The following is a 15,960-nucleotide window of genomic DNA, read 5'->3' as shown; positions in this document are numbered from 1 at the left end:
CTTGTCGCATAAGGCAACTCGAGGATTGTCGCAGCCGATGTTGACAGGAAATCGAAGTTCTACTCCTAATGTGGTTTGTGGTGTGCAGTTCACGTTGAGGTAGAGTTTGTTGGGTTTCATGTTTTTGTCATCCCGTATCAGACCCGAAGTCGAATAGAAACACGCTACCCGTGTCCAAAGCAAAATTGTCCGCAGTCAATAACGAATGCAACAATTTAATTATTTGTTTTTTTTTTTACGAGCCCTCCGGAACCCAATCTATCACAATGTTATAATCAGACGAATGTCAGTACCTTAGTGCGACCGGCGCCTCGAACGGCTTTTGGCTTTAGGCTCTCTTTTCGGACTGCGGTTTGTCCTTCCTTCGCCACGAATTGATGTTTTTACGCGTATTGAATAATTAATCATAGAACCGTCACGCCCCCATGGCATTGATTGATATTCGAAACACTCATTTATATAATTATGAATTTTCTCTAGAAATTAGTGTCTGGAGTGTTCTTCTTCTTTTAACACTGTGCCAAAGCGAGTTCGTTCCAAGTTAATGATAATGAAATGACTAAATAAGGTTAATTTTGGCACTTAGTGACTTTTTCCCTCTTCGGTACTTTAGAAAGGATAAATTTGAAAATATAAAAAATGTAAATGTAAGTTCTAGACAGTTTCATAGGTGCCTTTTATTGGACATTTACTGTCACAGCATTACTACTTCGTTGTCATGTTGATATGTTTTTCTATTTTCGGATACCTGCATCCTGCAATTCAACTTGAGAATGTCATAAACAGCAGATATGACAAAAATTACTTCAAAAGTTTACTAAATTGACAGTATTGTCAAATGATTTTAAATTAAATTTTTTTCTTACCTCCATTTGTAACTGGAAATAAAAAGAAAGACCGAATTAATATCATCGAATGGCAGTAACGCGATAATATTTTAAGAAATTCACAATTAAGATTTATTGCATAATAACAGAATGGACGCACAATAAAATAATTCCCTTCCACTGAAACAATAATCACGATGTAAGCTTTATCCATACCGAAAGTTTAATCCCCTTGAGTGCTACTTCATGCGCAAAAACGGAACGTGGTAGAAGCAACTTTCAGAATATCGCACGTGTTGTTAATGCGATTGGTGCCAAAAATAATTTTGGACCTGCTTGAATTCACAAACAGAAGCGTTCTACATTATGCAGCATCTCCACCATCTGCAAACCTTGTCACAAATTGGTTCTTCTATCAGTTTTCATGTGCGTAGTTCTTTTTCTTTCTGTCCTTCCGAAAGTCAAAAATGTGTTGAGAAAAACACCCCTGGAACTCTTCCCACAAAGTTGTAAACACTTTTACTGGTTTCCAACAGTACGGGATACACATCAGTTTACTATAGCAGGTAAAAATAGAAAAAAAGTGGAAGAACAAAACATGTTTCCGATTTGTTAGATGTGGGGGTCATGTAGTTTTATCGCAAAAGAAACTTGCAAATTTACTTCGAACTTCTCAACTCTGTCTGTACCGAATATCTAATTTTCAATTTAATTTTAAATAATAAAATAATGAAATTTGAAATATATGCTGAGCAACAATCGGTGTGCATTTTGTCTGCACAATATCTACAAGACGAATCAGCCAGTGGGGAGAAACCAAATTGGATGCTGTGCATTTTAATGAATATTCCGTAATTTGACAGCTGGTCATGAAAAGTGCAACTTTATGGATCTCAGCAGACGATCCGTGAAAATTTTCTTTCGAATATTACTGTGCATAATGAGGTTGCACTCTGTCCTTATAGGGTGCCTTTATTCAGAAGCAACATAAGCTCCATCTTTTGTGCTGAAAATATCGATGCCCCATGGAAAGAAACTGATTAGACAATTTGACGGAATACTTTACAACTTAGTCAGAGCCGGATTTAAGGGTGGGGGAGTTGGGGGCCCGGGCCTCACATTTTTGGGGCCCTCACAAGTTGAGAAAAAGTTTTTTTCCCTATCAAAAATGAGACTCAATCAAAAACTCGATTTACAGCAAGAAAATTTGAACAGTCAGTCTGAAATTTTCCTTCAGAGTTATTTTCTCGCAAGCGCCAATATTACAATTACATCCATAAGAGTTCACCTTGGATTCTCTTGGAATGATACACATTAACACACCATGTGATTGTGAACAACAATATGCAAAATGTATTTGTATACACTGAAATTGCGTTGCGGATTTATTTGAGTCTAATTATCTCGAACGCAACTGGGGAAAGGTCTTTTTCGAGGATGGAACTGAATAAAAATAGGTTGCGTACGACCATGAAGAATGAGAGGCTGTCAAACTTACCATTGTTTAGTTTGCGAGTACGCTATACTGAAGGAGTTGAATGTTGATTATTTAATCAATAAGTTCTCTGCAAAATAACTCGTAAGAAAAAATTCTAACAAATTTTTGTAACTTTCCAATAACAAAGCTGGGCCCCGGGCCCCCACAATCGTAAATCCGGCTCTGAACTTAGAACGAAAATTTTGGCCTGTATTGTTTTCTTTAAAATCAAAGTTCATGAAAAATATGCGTATAGTATAAATTTACGACTTTTCTTGGTTTTGAAACTAAGCGGAACGTGCCCAACTAGAATTTCATCATGTTGATATCTTCTGCCTTTGATCCGCTGCTAGATGGTTCATCGATAGTTCAATTGGTCACGAGCATAATCATACTTCTTCGTTGTCAAGTGTTAAATACTGAAAAGAGCGTTTATCCGTCCGATGTTTAATATTTCGTCAAAGCGAATAAAAATATAAGAATTACCGATGAAATTTTAATCATGGAAAAGCAATCCTAAATTGTTACGGGTCAGCAGTGAATTTCTACGAAATCTTTTAACGACAATGACACGTTTAAAGATTGCATCGTTCCACCTTTCGCTATAGGCAAAATAAAACAACATCAAATGATGCCAATAATAGAAACTGTTGCGTTTGATTCGATCGATAAAATGGGAGCTGTAAATACAGTTAACAAACCAATCAGAGCATGAAGAAATGTTGACATGGGGACTTCTGAATATTTACATCATCGACCATGCAAATAGTTAAGCGGCTTACCTAGAGAATTAAGTTGTAAAAGAGATAAATAAGTTCGATCGGATTTAATACTTGTAAGAGAGTGTGTAGCGCCGAAGTAAATCGATATTTATTAAATTCGTTGCACTTTGAACGATTTTCCAGCTGAACAGGCCTCTGTTTGAATACTATGTTTGCTATATAATGTTATTTTGAAAAATAATTACAGTAATAATTACAGCAGTACGCTCTGTTTTTCTAATGATTATCAGGCATTTTTTGAACGCGAAGCTTTTGTGTGGTGAGAGATTTTAATTCATTTTTTTTTTGAAGAGTATGTATTGGGTATGTATTTGTCATGAACGAAAAAAATGGAAACCTGAAAAACTCAGGAATGTTCCACGAGATACACGAGAATAGGTAATAGGAAGCACAAAGAGCTCCGCAGCCTCCTCTGGCAGAGGCATAATTAATAGTCTAACCAGTACCGCGATGGTTCCAATTGTTTTATAATATATTACGGAGCAGGAGACGTTATTAGTTTTAAAATTCAACGAATTAAAACTAAAGAATAACAACAAAAATGCCACGATGAAAATAGCATGAGCATTGACGACCGCACATATCGTAGTTGCACCTTCGCGATTACTTTAGAAAGTTCAATAACGGCGCCGGCCACGTCCTTACGGTCGTTGGGGAAAAATAGGAAGAGGATTTGTTAGTTTGACAAACGTTGTTATGAGACCGAGTTCACCTCTGCCTCTCTACGAATGGCACATGAAGGGTATTCGTCTTAGTATGATGGGGTAGGTAAGATCAAGATTCGCCGTGGTAGGCAATACGATCAGATATTTCTAAATCCCGCGCGCGAAGAATAACTTTTAAACCAAATAATAAATCTGTGGAGCTAAGCACAACACTCAACGGGCTGATTTCAGTTGATTAGCAGGAACTGATTTTGTATCCTGTGAGAGTTAGCTACACGATACGAATCTCCAGACCACCACCACTGTACTAAAAACAAAGCTCATCTTTCTTTATTATTTCAGAATCAATAAAGTTGATATATTTAATACTCTAAGCTGGGGTGAGATTGTGTCATCCAATCCGTAACTTGTCAGCCATCTTCCCGGTCAGAAGACCAGTCCTTCCTGGTCTTGTGACCGCCATCTCACTCCGGCTGAAGACGAGTTCGACTTAATATCGACAATAAGAAAATATATGACAACGCAACGCTTTGCACCGTCCCGTCTCAGCAAAGCATCAGCCCAAGAAATCGTGGGGTACAAAACACACGCGGATACGAGAAAAAGAATTTGTTTCATGTCGCCTGTTGGTGAAAACTATCAACCAGGGCTGATAAAAAGCGTTTTCACTACCGGAATTCTATGAAAATTACAGCCAATCTTTTGCTATTTTCACTTCCGATGAACGCAACGCCTTTTCAAACATACTAGAATTTCATCCTTGAAACGAGCCGTCACACTCCGATGAAATATTTCACGCGCATCGTTCCTGTCACGAAATAAAATCTTCTGAAAATCCAAACAAATGATATTCACCGTTGCTTTGGTGAAACGAAAATGACGTTATCAACGTGGCGCTTGCTTTTGTTATCATAATAGCAAAGCAAAGCAAAGCCTTGGTGCTACATTCCGTATCGGAACTCGACCTTCTGTTTATTATACACAGACTTCGCAGCCAACCTTTTGAGTGTACAGGACAAATGCGGGGCTAGCGCTACGATCCTACTGACACTAACAGTCTCTCCCGAGCCGATACTCGAACCTACGACGACTGGCATGTTAAGCCAGTATCGTACTTCGAGACCAGGTGGGAGAGTAATCATAATAAAACTGCTAAAATGTTTTACGTGGAAGCATGGTTCTTATCCATCACTAGTCGCGTAATATTGCTGTACAGTGCACAAACCGAGTTTACAACATCAAAGCTCACATAATACTCAGATTTAAAACAGTGAATACTGAACGAACACGCTTTCACTGCGCCTGACGGATGACTTGGTTTCCGTTTTTTACGAATACTGAAAAAACGGAGGAAGAGAGAATGAAGATTGCATAAAAGTGAAATATTTCCTTGTGATGGTAAAAAAAGCACTGACGTTCATGATGGCTAGCTGCACAAAAAATCAGTAATGAAATTTGAATTCGTCAATCTATTCACTTATAGCCCACTCCAAATATACTGAAATCAACAAGGAATACTCGTGACTACAATGCGACTAAACAAAGCAAATTCGATTACAACAAAAATGTATCCCAGATGGTCCCGAGGTACGATGCTGGCCTAACAAGCCAGTCGTCGTAGGTTCGAGTCTCGGCTCGGAAGAGACTGTTAGTTAGTGTCAATAGGATCGTAGTGCTAGCCCCGCAATTGTCCTGTACACTAAACAGTTGGCTGCAAGTCTGTGTACGACAAACAGGAGGTCAAGTTCCGAATCGGAATGTAGCACAGTGCTTTATAACACCAAAAACATGATCGTTAGTCTTTTGAGTATAAAAATGCCATTTAAATGCTGCAGTGTATTTGACAAAGTGTTTGTAGATCTTAGTGAGATAAGAATTTAATTTATTTTATTACTGAGGCCGTTACAAATTTTATTTCCATTTTATGTCACCCCCTCTTCAAAAATCTTTAATATTGGAAGGGGAAGAAAAAAAAAGCCCAAACCGTTTTGTTCATTTTATTGGTTTTCCGACAGCATAAATGCTGTATTTAGCAACAAACAAGTCCAGTGACAGCGAGAGTGTCGTCAAAAGGCAAGCGAAATAAATAATAATAATAATAAAGTGTTATTTTTCAACATTTATTTGAGTGTAAGTTACAAACGTCCTAACTTGCACACAAACTTTGATCAAAGATATTTCTTTTTTTTTGTCTCGGTGTTGTTTATTTTTTGCCACCCTCTTTGCTAACTTTGATAACCTTTGACATAAAAAGAATTCGAAATTTGTATCAGCCTTATCAAATTAAAACGAAGTTTTCAGCAAAGTTATAGACAATCTTATGTAGAAAAACTTCGCTGAAGACACTTTGGTCCTATCTTTTGAAAATACAGGTAGTTTTATACACAGACATTCTTTAAGTTTCTAAAAATCGAAAAATATCAAATAACTTTTTCTGATGTTATTTCAGAGGCCTACTATGTTCTAGACTTATTTTATATTTAAAAAATACAATATTCTGCCGAACATACCTTGGACAAATTTTCAACTTTTTCATAGGGACATTTTAGATGAAAAAATGCTTTGCTCGAAAGATGGGGATTAGTACTAGCTTCCCCAGATGGTTTCACTAGTTTTTTTCAGTCTCTTGTTTTTGTTTTTTCTTAAAAGTGTACAGAATCGAAACGATTTTTGATTTTTTATTGAAAAGTACGAAAAGTATTAATAATTAAGGTAACGTGCGTTATTTGGAAAACATAAAGATAGAAAAAAAAGTTTTTTTCCGAGAATAATTGTTATGTTACTAGTGTATGTAAATGCCAAGGTTTTTTTTTTCAACGAAATCAGCAGCATTCTTCGACGTTTTTCCAATGCTTGAATTCTGAGAAGAAAATGTCAGCTCAGAGATAAATATCTTTATTTTTTCAATTTTGTCCATACGGAGGTACCTATTCATTACCGAGATAATTCCGTATGAACAAAATTAAAAAAAAAAAAAGGGTATCTATCTCTGAGCTGACATTTTCTCTTTGGAATTCAAGCATTGGACAAAGAATGTTGCTAATTTTGTTGTAAGGAAAAATCGGGCATCTGCATACAATAGTTACATAACAATTATTTTCGGAAATTTTTTTTTCTATTTTTATGTTTCCATATATTGCACGGTGCCGTAAATATAAATGCTTATCGTACTTTTCGGTGAAAAATCAAAAATCGTTTCGATTCTGTACATTATTGAAAAAAAAAAAACAAAAAACATAAAAAAACGCTGAAAAACCAAAAAAAAAAAACAAGCTTGTTCACCCACCCCTCTAAGAGACTGCAAGAAACTAGTGAAACCACGTGGGGAAGCTAGCACTAATCCCCATCTTTCGAGTGAAGACTGTTGTTTCTGCAGCTGAAAAAGTGCATTATTTTATCTAAAATGTCATAAACCCTATGAAAAAGTTGGAAATTCGCTCAAGGTATGTTCGGCAGAATAATGTATTTTGACGTGGAACTACGTCTCTCAGGACGGCTACATAGGGATGTAAAATGAAAATCTAAAACCGAAAAGAGTGAAAAATATGTCCAATTTCAAATGCTAATGAATCGGTTAGTTTTCGATGGATTTCCTTCGTTCTTGCAGCGATAGAGTGGAAAATCTTCTAAGATTCCTTTCAAATGCAGAAACTTATAATTTTATTATTCAAACCATTGTACTATTGGACATTATCAGGCCTTGGCAAAACGCAAAATTCGACCTCTGATTGGTCGTTATATGATTGCTTCCCAAGCACGGTTGACAGAATTATAGACCTAGTAAATTGAAACGTGCTATTTGGCCTATATAAGAGCCTGTTTTGCATCCAATGTAAAGCTGCCTTAATTTGACATCACACAAACGTTCTGGAAAGCTGGCGTTCAAAATACATGAGCCGCCTAGTTTTGAGTGTCAAAACATCTTTTTACTGTGTTATCTATCATAAGGAATACCTCATTCGTACTGTCAGTACGAACTGTCAAATGAATACCTAATTGAAGTTAGGGATGAGCAATAGAATAAGTCGGCAGTGGAATGTGATAAACATATAGATTGTGGAACAGTACCACCGTCCCCCGTAGATTATTTGGTCAAAACACCATGCCGGAGACAGGGAGATGGCGGGTTCAAGTCCCGTCGGGATGCGGTATATTTTTCAAAATCTGTATCATATTTCCAGTTCGCTTATTTTTCGCTTTTCCTACTGCACACATTGTCTGCTAAATGAACCCTTATCGAAGAATTAATATTTTCTCTTAAATTAATTTACACTTTCAAATGTTGGAACAGTTATACATTTGACTTCATCTCCGTGTCTCAGAACGTACTGGATTATCTTTTCTTTCAGTAATAAGCACGACACCCGAACAGCTAAAAATTAAATTATCGCGTAATCAAACCTTAAAAACTGTCAAGCCCTAATATGATAAGCAACTATATTATTGAAAATGGTCAATCCTTTATGAAGGGCAAAGTTTGATAAACCTGATTGGCCGTTATATGATTGCTTCCCCAAGTACGGTCGACAGAGCTGTAGACCTGGTAATTTGGAATGTACTATTTGGCCTAAATAAGAGCCTGTTTCAGCCGATACAGTTCATATTAGTTCTAGGCAATAACTAAAACTATCCTTACTTAACAATAGCAGCTGTGGCAGCGGATAGCATCAGCAGAAGCAGTGGTATCAGCAGCGATATTTGCAGGACCAGCTGGTGCAGCCGCACTCTCTCTAGTAAAAGCTGCCTTTGTGCAGCAGCCAGCAGCATCCTACTGTACTGATGGTACATTATCCGGCACTTTCTATAATGTAAACACCTTTTATTCGATATGAAATTGAACAACAACAATCGTTATTAAGACAAAAAACGTATTATTGAATATTCAATATTTTGTCGTTTTGCGCTAGAATTAAAAGCAATATGTTATTGTAACCTGTGTGCACTTTGACTGTTGAAACTTGTTTGCCTTGCAGTGATGTATGTGCGAACTAAAATTCGGTAGCACTTCAACTCCTCTTTTGCATTAAATTTTTAACATAATCAATACAAGTAATGCAACAAACAACCCTATGTAGTTCTACGTCAACGTTGCGGTCGTGGCTTTTCATACTACCCTTATGATTTTTTTAAATATGAAATAAATGCTAGAACATAGTAGGCCTCTTAAATCACACCAGAAAAAGTTATTTGGGATTTTTCGATTTTTAGAAAATTCAAGAATGTCTGTGGATAACACTACCTGTATGTGGTCGAATTTTCAAGAGATCGAGCCAAAGTGTCTTCAACAAAGTTTTTTACATTAGATTGTCTATAACTTTGCTGAAGACTTCGTTTTGATTTGATAAGTAATTAAAAAAATAATATTCTTATCTCACTTTCAGGAAAATTAATCAAAAATTTATTTGCATCAAAAGTTGCCCCTTAAGATTTACGAAAACTTTGTCGAAGACACTGCAGCATTTAAATGGCATTTTTATACTCAAAAGACTGACGATCACATTTTTCGCGTTTTAATCCACTGTGTATTGGAGCGAACTGTTCGAACGATGCATTGTAAAATCAATGTAGGATAGAACAGCGGAAAACAAACACGGAGCGTGGGCCAGGATTTGCAGGAGAGTTATGTTCGAAGTTGCATATCTGTTCTGTGGTAACGTTTTTGAATATAAGGCTCTAAACCGTGGGTCGAGAAGTGTTGTTATGGATACATTATTATCGACGAGTTCGATATGCTTGAACCGTTTGTCATATTGCGCAATGACATTAAATTTGAGCTGCTTCACCGCTTCTGTTATTGGTCCACGAAATTCATTAACTAGATAAAGAAGATACTACAAGGTATACAGTCCTAGGGTTGTACGAATGGTGACGTGGGACTACACACTGTAATTACAGACACAATAAATTCGTTTGTTCAGTGATTTACTTATTTTAACTCTCAGCTTCCCCTTCATTTTTTCAGAAATATATTTAATTACAATCGAAAGAACTTCATTTGCGCTTGGTGATGTTGTGCCTGTAGTGTTTTTTTTTTTATATATTAGGGTGCCAGGCAAAATGGTCATCTCGAATTCAAAAAAAAAACCCTATACAAAATGTTCACCTGCTCGAAAAAACACCCTATGCAAAATTTCAGCTCAATCGGACCTGAAATGGGGTGGCGCAAAGCGATTGAAGTATGGCTTTTTTGAAAACCGAAAAATCACCCAAGGGGGGGGGGGGGGTATGTGAAATTTCGGTTTTTGATTTTTTTTTTTGATGCCAAATGACTTAAAAACGCATGAAACGTCGAGAATTGGTGTTATCTGAAAAAAAAAATTTTTTTTTGCAAAAATTTACTCTCTGGGACTTAGTCGTTTTTTCAATTGTGGAGGCGGAGTTCAAAATGTTTAGAATTTATCTTTTGAAATCGATCACTAGTCTCTCGAAATAACTTGTATATTGATATACACTATAATTAGCATCAAAAACATTACATTTCATTAGGGTGGTTCATTGAGGATTGCAACGATTTTTGTCGGAATTTGTTGATAATTTGGCTTGACATATTTTCTAATGTTTCTACATTAGTGAGCCTATGTAGCTCGTTCGTGCTAAACCAGGGAGGACGCTTCAAAATCATTTTCAAAAGTTTATTCTGAATCCTTTGAAGTGTCTTCTTCCTGGTTGTACAACAACTTGTCCAGATGGGAACTGCATATAACATTGCTGGCCTAAAAATTTGTTTGTAAATTAACAGTTTATTCTTGAGACAAAGTCTAGAATTCCTGTTGATAAGAGGATATAAACATTTGATATACTTATTGCACTTTGACTGGATATTTTCAATGTGCTCCTTGAAAGTAAGATTCTCATCATAAATTAGCCCTAAGTATTTAACTTGATCAGACCAATTTAAGACCACACCGTTCATCTTAATAACGTGGTTATGGGTGGGTTTGAGAAATGAAACTCTTGGCTTATGAGGAAAAATAATTAACTGTGTTTTAGAAGCATTAGGGGAAATCTTCCATTTCTGTGAGTATGAAGAAAATATATCTAAACTTTTTTGTAGCCGACTGCATATAACACGAAGGCTTTTTCCTTTGGGGAAAAGGTTGTATCGTCACAAAACAGAGATTTCTCACAGCCTGGTGGTAAATCAGGAAGATCAGAAGTAAAAATGTTATATAAGATTGGGCCCAAGATACTCCCCTGAGGCACACCAGCTCTAACAGGCAATCTATTAGATTTACCATTTAGATAGTTAACCTGAAGAGTGCGGTTAGTTAAATAACTTTGAATCATTTTTGTAAGGTAAAGCGGAAAACTGAAATTTGACATTTTCGCTATTAAACCTTTATGCCAAACACTGTCGAATGCCTTTTCTATATCTAGTAGAGCTGCTCCAGTCGAATAGCCTACAGATTTATTAGTTCGAATCATATTTGTTACTCTAAGTAACTGATGAGTAGTGGAATGCCCATGGCGAAAACCAAACTGCTCATTTGCAAAAATTGAGTTCTCATTAATATGTGTTATCATTCTATTGTGAATTATTCTTTCAAAAAGTTTGCTAATAGAGGAAAGTAAACTAATTGGTCGATAACTTGATGCCTCAGCTGGATTCTTTTCGGGTTTCAAAATTGGAGTGACTTTGGCATTTTTCCATTTCGTAGGAAAATGTGTTAGTGCAAAGCATCTGTTAAAAAATTTTTACCAAGAAATTCAAAGAGTTTTCGGAAAGTCTTTTAATAAGGATATAGAAGATCTCATCATCTCCTGGTGCTTTCATGTTTTTGAATTTTTTGAGAATAGTTCGCACCTCATTCAAGTTTGTTTCCAATACCACTTCAGAAAGAAATTCTTGGGTGGTGATCTGATCATACTTTTGGTTTACTTCATTTTCAATAGGACTTACTACGTTCAAATTGAAGTTATGAACGCTCTCAAACTGCTGAGCAAGTTTTTGAGATTTTTGTTCATTCGTTAGAAAAATGCAATCACCATCTTTAAGGACTGGAATGGGCTTCGAAGGTTTCTTAAGAACTTTCGAAAGTTTCCAGAAAGGTTTCGAATAAGGTTTTAGTTGTTCAACTTCTCTCATGAAATTCTCATTTCGCAAGAGAGTGAATCTATGTTTAATTTCCTCTTGTAATTCTTGAAAAATAATTTTCAAAGCAGGATCACGAGATCTTTGGTATTGACGTCTCCGTATGTTCTTCAAACGTATAAGAAGTTGAAGTTCACTGTCAATAATTGGTGCATTAAATTTCACTCGAGCCTTAGGAACTGATAAATTCCGGGCATTGAGTATTGAGCTGCTAAAATTATGTAATGCTCTGTCAATGTCAGCACTATTTTTTTAAAATAATATCATCATTCAAATTTTCTTCGATCGTAGAACGATATCTATCCCAATTAGTCTTGTGATAATTTAACACAGATCTAGTGGGATTTAAAATAGTTTCATGGGAAATAGAAAATGTTATGGGAAGATGATCAGAATCAAAGTCAGCATGAGTTAATAAATCACTGCATGAATGACTTTGATTTGTTAGTACCAAATCAATTGTAGATGGATTCCTAATAGAAAAATAACATGTAGGACCATTTGGAAATAAAACAATAAAATCCAGCCGAGCAATCATTAAACAATATTTTTCCATTGGAATTGCTTTGAGCATTATTCCAAGATCGATGTTTCGCATTAAAATCACCGATGATTAAAAATTTAGATTTATTTCTTGTGAGTTTTTGCAAATCTCCCTTGAAATAATTTTTTCGCTCACCAGTGCATTGAAAAGGCAAATACACTGCGGCTATGAATAAAATGCCAATGCTTGTTTCAATTTCAATTCCCAAACTCTCAATAACTTTGGTTTCAAGATGGGGTAAAACACGATGTTTTATTCGACGGTGGATAACTATTGCAACTCCACCACCGGCAACATCAATTCTATCAAACCTATGAACTATATAACTTGGGTTCTTTTTTAGTTTGATATTTGGCTTTAAAAGCGTTTCAGTCACAACTGCAATATGCACATCGTGGACTGTTAAAAAATTGAAAAATTCATCTTCTTTCGCTTTTAAAGAGCGAGCATTCCAATTTAGAAAATTTGCAGCATTATTTAAAATCATTGCTGAATTTCAATTTCATAACAAAATTAGTTGTAAATTTTATACCTTCTTGAACAGCCTCGTACATCGAGTTACAGTTCAACAACACGGACATTAGCTGCAGCATGGATTGTTGTAGGTATTCAATCTTTTCTGGAGTTGGACTACCTAAATCAATACTGGCTGACTTTTCAGCACCAAACACGAATGTTTTGTTACTGTTTGAATTTGAAATATTACCTGTAAGGACACTGGCATATGAACAGCCTGGTGATGCCTGAACAGGATTTTTTGTCTGAAATTTGTAATCTGAATTTAAATTATTACCTACAGACACACCTGCTAATGAAAGTGCTGGTGATGCCTGAACAGTATTGAAAGTCTTTTGTATACCCACATTGACAACAGGTTGCTTAGAATTCCTACGTTGTCTGGAAGCAATAATTTTTGACCTTACAGGACAATTAAAGAAATTAGATTTGTGATTTCCCCCACAATTTACACATTTGAAACTATTAGTGGTCTCTTTCACGGGGCAGATATCTTTCGTGTGACCAGTGTCACCACAAATCATACATTTTGCTGCCATATGGCAGTTTCGAGTTCCATGACCATAGGCTTGACAATTCCGACATTGAGTAAGATTATGGATTTCTCCATGTCTCTTGAAATTTTCCCACTTTATTCGCACGTTAAATAATACACGTGCTTTTTCCAAACTTTTCAAATTATTTACTTTGGTACGATCAAAATGTACTAAGTAATTTTCCTGGTGTATTCCAGTTTGATTAATTTTGGCATTTGCCTTTCGTTTCATCAAAATTACTTGGTTGGGAGCAAAACCAAGTGATTCTGACAAACACTCTTTAATTTCCTCAATAGTTTGGTCATTTGAAAGACCTTTCAAAACAGCCTTAAACGGTGTCTCGTTTTTGGCATCAAAAGAATAAAATTTATTCATCTTTTCAGTCAAATACTGTAAAAGATGTTTATGGCCATCAAGAGATTCGGCCAAAATACGAATTTCGCCTCGGCGGCCAATTTGAAAATTAACTTTCACATCCGACAGAAACGATGAAAGCTCTGATCGAAATGCTTTAAAATTTGCTACAAATACCACAATAGGTGGAACTTTAACCTTCTTCATAACGGCTTTATGCTCAGTATGAGAAGTTTGGATCTCTTGATCCCCAACGAAAGAAAGAATATCATACCTGTTAGCAGCGTTGCCAGGTCATTTTTTTAAAAATCTGGAAAAGGCAAAAAAAATCTGGAAAAAATCTGGCAGTCATTTCGTGGGGCGAAAGGTAAATTTTTCGAATAAAAGTCTTGGAGTTTTGTTTAAAATTCAATAACATACATAAAAAATACCAGAATCCAGTTTTTTGAAAAACGGAAACGTTTTCGCACTATTTAAAAAAAGGCAGTGATATTGACTCCTGATATTGCGAGACGTCAAATTAGCACAGACTATCTTTCTAGGGTTAAGATGTGATGTGATTCATTACAACATTAGTTTTAATTAACCCGTACCCGACCCGAACCCGAAAGAAAAATACCCCGAAATTGCCGGTACCCGACCCGTCCTGGATTTTTATTTCATTCTATTTTTTTAAATACCTGGTTACCTCGCACATTTTATGCACTGATTGTCATATGTGGTTTCTCGAGATGATGGCCGGGGTTGGGCTAGACCCGAGTGTTCATGTGAACGAATGTTAATGAACCAGAGTTCCAGGCGATGTATTGGTGCTCCTAGAATTCAGCGTAGCATCTGTCACTGAGAACGTCCGCTCGTCTGATGTTGAAAAATTTGATCATTTTTATTACGCAGCAAAATATCTATTCATAACTGTGTACGGAGTATTTGGGTTCCGTTAGGTACATCATATTAAAATTGATCAGGGATTTCAATTATTCATTTTGTATGCATACGTATGATTCATATACACTGCTGAAAATTTTTATTTTGTTAATTTACCCTACTTGCACAACACGGAGAATGGTGAAAAATGCATGTCTGGTAGAAATTAAGCGACGAGTTTTATGTGCACATCGTAGCAATCAGAAATCTAAAATTCGGTATAACACAGATATTTCTGCACATGCGGCATCCCTGGTCACAGTGCAAACCAAGACCTGGGAGGGAGAAACGAATACTACACTAAAAATTTATCGAACAGATGACACGCACATTCGTCGTTTTTTGATAGCGTGTAACTATCTTCCTGCTGTAACCCGACTATGAATCGAACATCGCGAATACTAAATGTGCAAATTTGTAACGACAAACGACTTTTTTTGATAACCGAGTCATAATTACGTAGAAGATCTGTCGAAAAGAGTTTATTTGCAAACATTGCTTACACTGCCGGTACCCGGATAACTGTCCCATAAAGAAAAACAACATGTTGAGAAAACGGCGATTTAATATAATCCGTAAATTTTCTTGATTTCCAGCTTTTTTGGGCAATTTCATCCAAAACCAATAGTAACCATAAGTTTAACGTTTACAAACAACCATGGATGGAATTGGTTTTACGTTACATAATTCGAGAAAAAAAAACAATATGGGACAAAATATGCGGGTACATTTCAAAAGTACTCGCATATTTTGTCCCATCACATATAAATTCAACCAGCAACCGGCAGTATCACTGGCAACGTAGATTGCAGTACAGAAAAACAACATTAGTATAGTTAATTGAATGACATACTTCTATATGCCTAAAGTTATGCGATATACAGTAATCTGTAGCAAAATTATATGTTCGCAGTTTGTACCACTATGTAGTGGGACTGTAATGCGGGTACTTTCAATATGGGACAAACACAACTTGATATATTTTCCTTGTTTTCCATACAAAAGTATCAATTTCAGATTTTTTTCGGAAAATATGATAACAGTCAAGTCGATTCCCGAAGATAACCTAAAAGTGACGAAAATCATTATGGGACAGTTATGCGGGTACCGGCAGTACACGTTTAAACAACAAAAATGCTTTTAAAAAAATTGGCAATCTTTCAAAACTCGTAGCTTACCAAAGGACAGAAATATTAGTGTAGTTGTTATTTTTTAATTGATTATTTATTTCGTCAAGCAAATG

The 15,960-nt window shown here is 36.0% G+C and overlaps 1 protein-coding gene across 3 annotated transcripts in view; it reads right to left on the bottom strand.

Moving 5' to 3' along the window:
- Positions 1-15,960, bottom strand: part of LOC129730925 (gonadotropin-releasing hormone receptor) — a 283,718-nt gene that overhangs the window by 197,720 nt on the left and 70,038 nt on the right. Inside the window, exon 2 of one of the 3 annotated variants that reach the window (XM_055690571.1) lies at positions 867-878. The exons of the other annotated variants lie outside the window; for them this stretch is intronic. The gene's annotated coding sequence lies outside the window, so the exon portion shown is untranslated. The remainder of the gene's footprint in view (positions 1-866; positions 879-15,960) is intronic. 3 annotated transcript variants of the gene reach the window in all.

Source organism: Wyeomyia smithii, chromosome 3, assembly GCF_029784165.1.
Source record: "Wyeomyia smithii strain HCP4-BCI-WySm-NY-G18 chromosome 3, ASM2978416v1, whole genome shotgun sequence".
NCBI classification, from domain to species: domain Eukaryota; kingdom Metazoa; phylum Arthropoda; class Insecta; order Diptera; family Culicidae; genus Wyeomyia; species Wyeomyia smithii.
Note: the sequence above shows the minus strand (reverse complement) of the source record. Positions and strands in the feature narration are given on the sequence as shown.